This window comes from Natrix helvetica (assembly GCF_964273705.1).
Source record: "Natrix helvetica genome assembly, chromosome: W".
NCBI lineage: Eukaryota > Metazoa > Chordata > Lepidosauria > Squamata > Natricidae > Natrix > Natrix helvetica.
The window spans coordinates 45,240,027-45,252,741 of record NC_138555.1 but is presented as its reverse complement, the minus strand read 5'-3'; the positions used below and the strand labels follow the sequence as shown (position 1 = coordinate 45,252,741).

The 12,715-nt window shown below is 42.9% G+C and overlaps 1 long non-coding RNA gene across 1 annotated transcript; it reads right to left on the bottom strand.

The window, feature by feature from the left end:
* Window positions 1-507: 507 nt before the first annotated feature.
* Window positions 508-1,504, bottom strand: LOC309400520. The gene is made up of 3 exons (XR_014176675.1): window positions 1,384-1,504; window positions 758-977; window positions 508-624 (listed from the first exon to the last, which is right to left on the bottom strand). It is a non-coding gene; the product is annotated as an uncharacterized lncRNA (long non-coding RNA).
* Between the last annotated feature and the right edge of the window lie 11,211 nt (window positions 1,505-12,715).

Below are 12,715 nucleotides of genomic sequence, written 5' to 3'. Positions count from 1 at the left end.
AAGAAAGAAAGAAAGAAAGGAAAGAAAAAACAAAAAAGAAAGAGAACTTATGATCACAATTGAGCCCAAAATTTTGGTTGCTAAGCAAGAGTGTTGTTAAATGAGTTTCACCACATTTTACAAGTTGGCCACTCCCACCCGGTCACATGACCACCAAGCCACGCCCACAAAATAGGACACACCTACAGAATAGGTTCTAAAAAAAATTGAAACCCACCACTGGTTCATAGTATTCTATTGTCCTGTAATGTAACAGGTTCCTCTCCCATGCTTGAACTCTCTCCAGGTACACAGCCGGTGCTTCTGGTGTGCTTAGTGAGTCAGAATCTTCCAAGGGGTCCCATTCCTCTGCTGATTGTGTTTCTGACATATCACACTCTTCACTGGAATGTTGTTCCTCATCCCTCATTTTTGATTTTTTACAAACAGGTTCTAAATAAATAAAAATAAAAATCATATTGAAGAGCTGTCACTGTTTAATGAATAAAAAATCCATATTTAGAAATTATTAACCTTGTATGTCATGGGATGTGAACGGCTGGGGCCCAACTTCCTGTCCTTGTACATCCCATGCACTGCACGATGGGGCCTGCAGCGATTCACTACTCTGCCAAATGCTTCTATCTGTAGGCACACAAATCATTAGTTATTAGTATTCTTACTTATTATAGTACAAATAATACGGTATATTGACTGCCACCTGGAAATTCCTACTAACCCGGTTTTCTAAAAACTTGTATGTAATATCAGTTCATACCTTGCAGATCCATGTGTAGTGGCTATCTGCAGCTCCGTTTCTGGCAGCTGTTCCTCCACAGGCGGATGTGATGTGCTTGCTTGCGGGTTCCCACCGCCTTGAACAACTTGTGAAGCACTGTTCCTTGGGAATTTGTCCCCGCGATCCCTGTTATATGTGGCCCATTGAGAGTCCGTGGGCATTGTAAAAGCAGCAAACATTTCATCATCATCACCCCAATCTGAAAGAAACATTGAAACATATAGATACCCTTCTTGCTACAGAGAAGATAGAGAACCCCCTAACATACTAAGACCTATAGTTTGAAACCTGAGGACACCCCACCTACCCTTATACATTAACTTTGATTATAGACCCCCCTCCCTAACAGGCAATGTCATTTATACAATGGTAAAGTCTGCAAATTAAATAACATGCCTTCTAATACCTTCTCTGTAGACACCAAGGGGTTTGCATTGCTACCCCTGATATACATGAGCCATTGTGAATCTGTGGGCATTGTAAATGTGGCAAACATATCTTCCTCACACTCTGAAAGAAAAAAATGAATCAGACCAGAATCTGTATTGCTACACAAAGGCCAACCTGTCTCTCTAATATTTGCTTGGTAAAAGGAAAAATAATACCTTCACATGCTTTAGCACACTTCACAATTATTCAAGATGAAAGAGATTGTGAGACAGGTAGGTTTGCTGTTACAGCGCCCCCGTTTGAAAGACAATGTGTGTCACGGTGGGGAGGTTTGTGTTGATGCACCTGTACAAACAGGTGAGAAGGATTATGGGACACGGAAGGGTGGCTCGCAATGACGTTAAAGTACTTCCTGTAAAAAGGGGTTTGAGGGTCAGGGAAGGGTGGGGTGGGTGATGTCACAAAAGGGGTGGGGCTACACTGTAAACAAAATGTGTCACAAAAGGGGGTGGAACTACAACATAAACAAAACACGTCACAAAAGGGCTGGGTTTACAACATAAACAAAAAAAAGGGGGCAGGGCTAACTAGTCCTAAAAATGGTATATACTCTTATAGTCCTAAAAATGGTATGTACTACTCAGTTCCTTTACTAATAAGATCAGTTAGATTCTGATCATTGTGTTGCAGAAAATGACAGGCTTTAGACTTCCCAGGATACAGGAAAAGTTTATTTGGCAGCCAGGTTCAGAAACCTAGCCCATGGCTAACATTGCAAGTTCTGAACAATCTTTATTATTGATGCATGTATTCTTATACATTCTCAAAGACAGTGTAACACGGAAACACTTTACTCATTTCTTATTGGTTACCTTGAGGAAAAAGCCTTATAAGGAGATGGGGGTCTTACTTCTCCTTTTGTTACAGGTATGGACTACGTGCCATTAACAAACTTTAATTGAACCTTGTGGTTTTGGACTTTTGACATAGGGACATTTGCTGGAACATGTTGTGGTTGAAGGCTGATGACATTTCCCTGTCCCTTTAAGCAAGCTTCTAACTGTTCCTTTAAGCAAGCTTCTAACTGTCCCTTTTATGCCACGTCTTTATTCTTATATTTTAATCCATATTTTATTCTACTTTAATTGAGTGATATAATCATAACAGCTACTCCTTTGTTTTTGTCTAGTTATGTGCAAAATCTACGTATCTGCAAAATGTTTTCTCTCTAAAGATAAATTCCATTCTTCCTCCAGACCTTGTGCATCCTGCTGCTGTGTAATTTTCTGAAGTAGCTTTGCAGAATGTCTATGGAGATTCTCAGTCATTCAGGTCATGGTAGTCCCAAAGGTACTTTTTCAAAAGGCAACTGGAGTTTGTTTTTCCTTGAAGATGTTTCGTTTCTTCTTGGATGAATGCAAGGGGGGGGGGGGGGACATCCCTTTTAAAACCCGCAACTGGTTTTTACCTTTGTAAAAATCTAAGGACACATATTTTGCTAATTGCACCCTCAAATCCTCATGTACACGTAACTGTTCGAAGCACAGCCTTAATAAAATTGATTCTACCCACCTACAGCAAAAGACAAGGAATATTAACAGGAATTAAAATGTTTACAAGAGACAAGCAGCCAGGCAGCATGTAGGGGTTAAGCCTTGTTCAGACATGCCAGGGACATGTGGGGCACAGACGGGTCAATGTATTGTAAAATAGCGTGTTATGGTCCTTTATCTTCTGATTCTGATAGTGGTGATGAGGGATATTTTTCTGATGGTGGGGCCATGCCCCTCTCTGAACTCTGTATAACCAATAAAAGACTGTGTTAACATCAACACTTAACCCATTTGTCAGTGTTCTTTCAGTATAATGATGCATGAAAAACTTCTAAGCCATATTTATTATACACCAGGATGTGTAGGGAGTCATGGAGGTGTAAATACCCTTTTTCAGGAAGCTAGAAAACATGATAAAAACCTGACCATGAAGCAAGTCAAGACGTGGCTGTCAGGGCAAGACGCTTATACGATTCATAAGCCTGCAAGAATTAATTTTCCTAGAAATAAAACAGTCGTTTCTGGCTTAGATCATCAATGGCAGGCCAATCTCATAGATGTCTCCAAATTTTCTGAGAACCATGGAAAAAAGTACACCTTAGCAGTTATCGATGTGTTATCTAAATACAGTATGCCTGGGCCTTCCCTTTATCTGATAAATCAGGGAGGGAAGTTACATCCACCTTCCGGAATATCTTTGAAACAGGACATGCACCCCGGAAAATACAGACAGATGCTGGTAAAGAGTTCTTGAATACCCCGCTGAAGAAATTTTTAGAATGTTATGGCATTCATCATTTTGTCACTCATAGTGAAACTAAAGCAGCTGTTATAGAGAGGTTTAATAGAACCCTAAAAAACAAACCCTGGAGATATTTCACAGCTAGAAATACCCATCGGTATGTGGACATTTTGGCAGATACTCTTCAGGGGTACAATAGCACTTACCATCATAGCATCGGGACTGCTCCTAACACCGTAAATTTGTCTAACGAAAGGGATGTGTGGACGAAGCTTTATGGGGTAGCTTTAAAAAGTGAAAGAAAGGAAAAATGTCTTAAGATGGGAGATCATGTCAGGGTATCCAGACTGAAGGGTAAGTTTGAAAAGGGCTATCAGCAAACCTATATGGATGAGATATTCATCGTCAAAGAACTGGGGACAAGGGGGGAAAGAGTGGTGTATAGATTAAATGATTACACAGGTGACCCTGTAAAGGCAGCTTTTTACTTTGAGGAGCTCCAAAAGATTCCTGCTGACCAACAGCGCATATACAGAATAGAGAAAATTATCCCCAAAAGAGGGCAGGGGAGACACAGAGAGTTTCTAGTTAAATGGACTGGATGGCCAGAGAAGTTCAACAGTTGGATTAAGGCTACTGAAGTATAACATCTTTGATATGGCGGAATTTTACATCACCCTTCCCAGAAATGCATCAGCAGCAATTTTCCACCAAAACAAAAATTCCAATTTTACTATTCAATTAGCAAGATTGTTGGATCTTCGAGGGTCATGGGAAGTAGGGCTAGCAGAGATACAGTATCCGCACAGTTGGCACACATTAACTTCTCATGGATATTTTGAAATTGCTAACGAGAGAAAGAGATGACATTTTTCTTTGAGAAGCGGGTACTATAACAGCATCCAACAACTGTTAGAAAATATGAACAAGCTTATATCAAATGTCAAGTCTGGACCTAAGACAACCCTACATTATGATTCAGTGGGTCAAAAAATTAATTTTAAAGGGGATGAACCACATACCATTCTAGTTATCGGAGAACTTGGACATCTGTTAGGTATGTTGCCTGGATTCAGCACCTTATGTGTTTACACAGACATTGTAGAGTTCCAGATAGTGGGTGACTTCAATGTGCCATTACTACGCTGTGTGCCTGTGCGAGGGCAAGACAATGATTTCATCACAATTGTTAGATTCGGGCAACGAGAGAACAGACTCCGGACACGTAGTGACTTAACAGCTCTTTATTAGTAGTAGTAGTGATCCAGCTTGCTCTGTGGTCTGAGGGTTCCCCTTTTATAGGGATCGGGTACGCCTCTCGACCAATCAGAGCGATACCTGTTTCCCGCCGTAGTGGCGGACCAGAGAGGAGACTTGCCGCGATATATGTTAATATCTAACAACAATGACCTATGACCATCCACATTATGTACTGGTCAGCAAGCATCACATTGATACCGTTACTATAGAAATCAAAATCGACCAGGACAAAAATGTGCATTTTTATCACGGGAAGGTGATTGTCAACCTTCATTTTAGGACTCGGAAAAGTGAAGGATGGTTGTAATCAAGGAGCATGGGGGACCTCAAAACTACGTGGCTTACTGCAGGGCACAAGCCAGGGGAGGCCTTCCAGGCTTCCGAGGAGTCCCCATTATGTACGGGACTGGTTTAGGGGGGCTGTTCCGTGGGCTTTTTCGAAAAGCAATGCCTTTTTTGAGGCGAGGATTAGAAATAATTAAGCCACATGTGAAATCTGCTTCCAAAAACATTGCCAGAGATGTGGCGGGGCATCTTGTATCCCGTGTTGTTGAGAGTGGGCAGAATGGATCAGGGATGGTCATAGCCAGGAAGAATTACGCATTTGGCCCACCTATTCCGTTTAAAAAGAGAAGATTTGTGAAAAAGCCCCATCATACCAAGAGGAGACATGCGCAGAAGAGGAAACCCTGTGACAAGGAAGACATATTCTAATACACTATGTCATTTATTCATTCTGCTTCAGAGGAATGTGTTAAATCTGAACTGGATCTTTTTCAACTGGTGCCTACACAGACCAGTATTGAAAACAGTACCTATGTCGAGATCCCTCCTTTATCAGCGCTAAGACCCAACACTCCCCTGGAATTTTTTATCACGGGGCATGGTGAACATTACACAGATTTAAACAACACCCTGCTGTATGTGAGTTGCAAGATTGTAAAGGCTGACAGGTCGGATATTGATGATGGGGCAAGGGTGGCCCTGACCAACTACCCCATAGCATCACTGTTTAACCAGCTAGATATTACCTTGTGAGATCAACTCATTACACAAAGCTATCATTGCTATTCTTATCGAGCCATAATTGAACTGATTCTGAACTTTGGTGGTGATGCTCTGGGTACCCAATTTACTGCTGGGTTTTTTTACAAAGATGACTCGGACCTCATGGAGAGTACTCTACTGACAGTGAATGGGAACTCTGGTTTCAAAGCGAGAGCAAGACACATGGCCGGTAGTCTGCTTGGGCCTCTGCATAGTGATCTGTTTTTTCAAGACAGACTGCTAATTAACGGCGTTGATATGTAAATCAAACTCACAAGAAGCAGAAATGAATTTTGCATGATGAAGGATGGCAATGAGAAGTACAAAGTGCAACTCCTGGTGGCTTCTCTCTTTGTAAAACGTGTAAAAGTAGCCCCGGGAGTGCGACTTGGCCATGCAGAAGCTTTGCTCGCCTCCAATGCCAAATACCCCATTGATCGAGTAGGGATGAAGGTTTACAGCATTCCTGCAGGTAGCCTTGTGTGTAATCAGGAAAATCTATTTCTGGGGCAGTTACCTAAACAAGTAGTGATTGGGTTTGTGGACAATGCATCTTTTAGTGGGGATTATGAAAGAAACCCATTCAATTTTCAACACTGCAATGTCAATTTTTGAGCCCTGCATTGTGATGGCGAGCAGATACCCGCAAAGCCTCTTCAGCCTGATTATGAGCACAGTCTTTTTGTGAGAGAGTACATGCAGATGGTGCAAGCAACAGGCGAAGGCATGAAAGACAGGCCGATGTTAATCAGTCGGGAAGAGTTTAACCGAGGGTATACTTTGTATTGTTTGAACATTCTTTGAACAGGAACGGTAACCTCAGAGCCAAAATTAGATTTGCACAGCCCCTCCCCAACACCGTCAACATGATTCTCTATGCAATCTCTGAAAACCTTATTGAAATAAGTCACACAAGGAATGTGCTTTTTGATTATATGTGAGAATGGACAGACAGCAGCTCCTCCACTTGTTCTCTGGAAATACCGCCTTTCTAGGGGTCTACCCTTGTGACCTGCTACCCCAGAGACAAATCTCCAAAAGACCTTTTGGATTAATTGTAAATACCCATCCTCACCTTCTGCCTGGTGAATGCTGGCTGGCCCTCTACTTCTCATCTCCCAGATATGGCGATTTTTTTTATTCTTATGGAAGACCTCCGAATAGCCCTGACTTTCCTGGCTCCATAGTGATGTTTTTAGAGCAGCAAGCTGAGAAGTACACATTTCTTTTTTAAAAAAAATAATTTATATTGAATGTTTTAATCTTTAAAAACAGTAAAGAAGACACAAGAAAAAAAACAGAGCACAGAACATACATAACAATATACAGTAATTTTACAGCTTTCTATATCGGCTTTCCTGCTTAGCTTTTATAGTTCTCTCTTCTGCATTGCCTTCCTATTGCTTTAACCTTGTCCTATAATGTAGCAAACATAGTATTAACACTTATAATAATATTCATTATTTGTATCACCATATATTCAGATTCCCTATTTTCTGTTTTGGCTTCTGATTTCTAGCCATTTATGCATTTTATTCCATACTTTATAGAAGTCAGATTCTTCTCTTTCTTTTAGTTCTATTGTCATTTTGACTGATCTTCCGGTGGTGCCGCTGGCCTTGGAGGACGCTCCCTCGGGAATGCCAGCCCCGTGTTTGAGTAACAATCTGCTAGGATAGCAGAAATCAGCTGTCCAGCGGTTTGAAACCCCCCCCCTTGGGAAAAGAGGGGGAGGTGAGCTGTCTGGCATAGGGTAGAGGCCCCCAGCGGCCCCAGAAGCAATTCTGTGGCGTGAAGGGTGTGAACTCCCCAGGAAGCCTGACAATCTCCTCATCTCGGGACACTTCTGCCTTTGCAGAAACAAAAGCAGCGTCCACCCCTGCTGTTTCAACGCTTATTCTACATCTGAACAAGACGCAGGGGGAGCAAACCAGGAGGTCAATATATCGCACATACAAGCCTTAACTCCGTAGATTATATCTCCTTCTGTAAACTTAAAGGGAACTTTTTTAAAAAATGGTGCCGGAATAATAAAGGGTGTGGTGAAAACGAAAGTGAAGCAGAAAGCTGATTAGCACTTGTTAAGTGCTTGTTAGTGCTGCTGGAAGACTTGAGAGAATAGGTGGATTTTCTGGACTGAACAAATTGGTTGCTTAAAAGCTTGATTTGAATACTTTGAAATGGCTTCAAAGCAGGCAAAATTCAATGTTTCAAAAAGTGCTGGTAGTTCGCCAGCACAGTCACAAAAGTTGCAGTCTTTACTACCTCCGGTGGAAACACAATCACAAACCCTGACACTGGAGGCTCTACAAAATAATTTACAAAATGCATTAAAAGAACAGGCAGTTGTCTTGGAGGGGAAAATTGGAAATGCTTTTAAAGATGTCTCTGATGAAATATCTGGAATTGAGGATTTAATTCAAACACGTAATCAAGAGATAAGGGAGGATATAGTTGAGGCATTTAAAGGATTATTTGGTTACGTAACATCTCTCGATGAGAAGGTGGAAGAAATTAATGAGTCTAATATAAAGTTGGACAATAAACTTATGGAAGCACAAAGTAAAATTGATAAGTCAGAGGTGGAGCTTACAATGATACAATATAGAACAATGGAATTTGCCCTGAGGATAAGGGGTTTGAAAGAACATAACCAAGAAAATTTAAGAGAGATTTTTGCAGACGCTTTTGCTCAATTAACTGGGGAATCAAAGGCTGAATGTGCCTGGCAAATCGACAAAATTTACCACGTTAATTCATGGATTGCCAGACAAACACAACTGCCAAGAGATATTGTAATCTATTTTGTCACCAGGAAAATTAGGAATGAAATATTGCAAGCAACCTATAAAAACAAACTGCAAGTGGCAGGTCAAGATGTGATAGTTGTCACCTTAAGTTGGGGATCCTCTTCCAGAGGTCGTTTGGGCTTTTCCCCCTCCGAGGCCTCCCCCTTGGTAGGACTCTTTGTCACCTTAAGTTGGGGATCCTCCTCCGGAGATTGTTTGCCCTTTTCCTCCTCCGAGGCCTCCCCCTTGGTAGGACACTTCGTCACCTTAAGTTGGGGATCCTCTTCCAGAGGTTGGTGGCCCAGATGACTCTTTTCTGGTGGCATCTGGGGCCTTCTTCTTACTACTGTGGCGGTTGGTGCACACCGAGGAGCTCCGGGAGATGAAACGCCGGAAAAGACGCCTAGAGAGTGGTTGGAGGGCCAGCCGGTCCGAATCTGATCGAACACAAGTAAGAATTCATATTAAATCCTACTTAGTGGCGATAGAAGCGGCAAAACGGCAATATTTTTCCGCTCTTATCGCATCCGCAGATAACCGTCCAGCCGCCCTGTTTAGGGTGACCTGCTCCTTACTTAACCAAGGAACTGGGGAAGATCCCTTGCAGGGTAGGGCTGAAGAATTTGTTCAGTATCTGCAGGATAAAATTGCTCAGATCCGGACAGGCTTGGACTCTGACTGGGTAGATTCGGGCGAGCCGACGGGGATGAATCTTGAGGAGACAATCTGGGATGGGTTTGACCCTGTGACCCCTGAAGGCATGGACAGGATTATGGGGAGACTCAGTGCTGCCACTTGTGTGCTGGACCCGTGTCCCTCTTGGTTAGTTTCAGCTTCCCGGGAGGTGACACGAGGCTGGCTCCAGGCGATTACCAACGCTTCATTGAGAGAGGGGTTCTTTCCCACCCCCTTGAAGGAGGCGGTGGTGAGGCCCCTCCTTAAGAAGCCTTCCCTGGACCCAGCTTCTTTAGCCAACTATCGTCCGGTCTCCAACCTTCGCTTTGTAGCAAAGGTTGTCGAGAGTGTGGTAGCACGTCAGCTTCCCCAGTACCTGGATGAAGCTGTCTACCTGGATCCGTTCCAGTCGGGTTTCAGGCCCGGGTACAGCACGGAGACGGCATTGGTCGCGTTGGTCGATGATCTCTGGCGGGCCCGGGACAGGGGCTGCTCCTCTGTCCTGGTCCTATTAGACCTCTCGGCGGCTTTCAATACCATCGACCATGGTATCCTACTGCGACGACTCGGGGGGTTGGGAGTGGGGGGCACCGTTTTAGGGTGGTTCTCCTCCTACCTGTCGGATCGGTCGCAGTTTGTGTTGACTGGAGGGCAGAGATCGACCCCCAGGCGCGTCACTTGTGGGGTGCCCCAGGGGTCGGTTCTCTCACCCCTCCTGTTCAACATATACATGAAACCGCTGGGCAAGATCATCCGTGGTTTAGGGGTACGGTATCATCAATATGCTGATGATACCCAACTTTTCATCTCTACCCCAAACCACCCAAACGATGCCCTCAACCTGATGTCCCGATGCCTGGAGGCTGTGCGGATCTGGATGGGGAGGAACAGGCTCAAGCTCAATCCCTCCAAGACTGAGTGGCTGTGGTTTCCGTCATCCGGATTTGTACATCTTGTCCCATCTTTGATGATAGGGGGACAAATTTTAGCCCCTTCAGAGAAGGCTCGCAATCTGGGAGTCCTCCTGGATACGCGGCTTAGTTTAGAAGAACACCTGACGGCCGTGACCAGGGGGGCCTTTTACCAGGTTCGCCTGGTACGTCAGTTGCACCCCTTCCTGGATCGGGATGCTCTGTGCACAGTCACTCACACCCTCGTTCTTTCTCGCCTGGACTACTGTAACGCTCTCTACATGGGGCTGCCCTTGAAGAGCACCCGGAAGCTTCAGCTGGTCCAGAATGCAGCCGCGCGGGTTGTCATGGGGGTACCTAGGTGCTCCCATGTTACACCCCTTTTAGGTGGCCTGCACTGTTTGCCGGTTGTTTTCCGTGTGCGATTCAAGGTATTAATTATGACCTTTAAAGCGCTCCATGGCTTAGGCCCAGGGTACCTGCGAGACCACCTACTGCCACCAGTAGCCTCCCACCGTCCAGTACGATCCCACAGAGTTGGCCTCCTCAGGGTGCCGTCGGCCAGACAGTGTCGGCTGGTGACCCCCAGGGGGAGACCCTTCTCTGTGGGAGCACCTTCCCTCTGGAATGAGCTGCCCCCGGAGCTTCGCAGAATCCCCGACCTCCGGTCCTTCCGACGCGCACTAAAAAGTTGGCTTTTCCAGCAAGCCATCCTGGCCTGTTAATTTTAACTTATTTTAAATGTATTGTCTTTTAAATTCGGTTGTTTTTTTGGATATGTATATAATTTTTTAAACTTTGGGGATGTGTGTTTTTTTAATGTTGTACGCCACCCTGAGTCCTTTTGGAGAAGGGTGGCATATAAATCCAAATAAACAGAAACAAACAGAAACAGAAACAGACAAGATTTTTAAAAGTCATATTTTAAGGAATGCTTTATTGCGTGTCTGGAAAAAATATCAATATAGGTTAAATGACAAGATACCTATGTGCGGGGTGCCCAGACACGCTATAGAGAACATAAGTATAGAACAAAAACAAGATGTAACTACATATGCAGAACTTCTTAGTATGGATAGAGGTGTACCACAGTTAAAATCTTTGAATGTATTAAGAGACGAAAGGGTAATTCAAACCTGGTTTCAGTATGGTCAGTTACAGACTAGATGGAAAAAAGACCAGAAATCTGGTATTATCCAAAATGAGGATAATTTGATAAAACAAATTAGGGACCTGGGTCAAATGCACATTAAAAGGTTGTATAATGTATTGATAGAAATAGACTCAGAAACAGAATTAGTTAAAGATTGTATGATAAAATGGGCACAAAATTTTGAAGAACCAATAGTGATGGTAACATGGGAAGAGATTTGGGTAAGAAATGTAAAATTTACACAAGCTCAGAACTTGAGAGAGAATTTTTACAAGATGCTGTACAGATGGCATTTAGATCCAAAAAGGCTAGCCTGTATCTATCCGAATCTACAATCTAAATGTTGGAGATGTGACTGTGTTGGTGCCACGTATTATATTTGGTGGACTGGTAAAAAAGTTAAAGCATTTTGGATAAAAATATGGTGGGTTATTCAAAATATTTTGAAAAAGAGGATAAAGTTCACACCCCAGTTGTTTTTGTTAGGTATAGTTTCAGATTGTACTGTTATAGAGACTAATTTGATTTTGAACCAAACGATGGCAGCAAGATTGTTGGTGGCGCAATATTGGAAGAAGGAAGAGTTGCCCACTATCCAAGAATGGACGTTAAAAGTAGTAAACTTAGCAGAGATGGCCAAAATTTCAGCGTATCTGAAGGACCACTCAGATGAGAAGTACAAGCTGGACTGGAGAAGATGGATTGACTATATTCAAAACAAATACCGGACTAAAAAATTTCAGTTAGCTTATGAATGAAGGCATAAGGAATGCTACAATCTATTTAAAGTTAGTTTAATAAAGGGGGAGTTAAAGCACAAGAATAGTAACATGTTAAAATTAGTTAGCTTATGTTAGCGTATGGTTGTTAAATGTTTATACCCTGTATTTTGCTCTGGGAGGTCGGGGGGAGGGAGGGAGGGAAGAGGGGTAGGGATGGGGGAAGAGGGAAGGGTAAGGGGGGTAATAATTTTAAAACTTATTAAAAATGTTAATTAAAAAAAATAAGTTCTATTGTCATTTTATCCATTTCTGCGCATCCAAGTATTTTCCTGATTATAGTTTCATCTGAGGGTGTATTGATTTTTTTCCAGTTTTGTGCGAAACTTTGTGCTTTTGTGCTCTGGCCAAACTTGCCCCACAGCGAGTTTAAAAAGAGTTTGGCAATCTGTCTTTTAGCAGGATTTACTTCAATGTGGTCATGTCGTAAGCGAACACCTTCCATCTTTTCATAATCCTGAATATATTGCTCTTTATCCTGTTCTGTTTTGCACCAGTCAGGGTAACCACTGGCCTCCTGTTTCTGTCTGAGATGCGTGTTCATATAACCTGAAAATAGCTCATTTGTTGTTTTTTCAAAATGCCAGATCTCATAGATTTCAACAATTCTGTAAACTTTTTCTAAGGCTACATTCAAT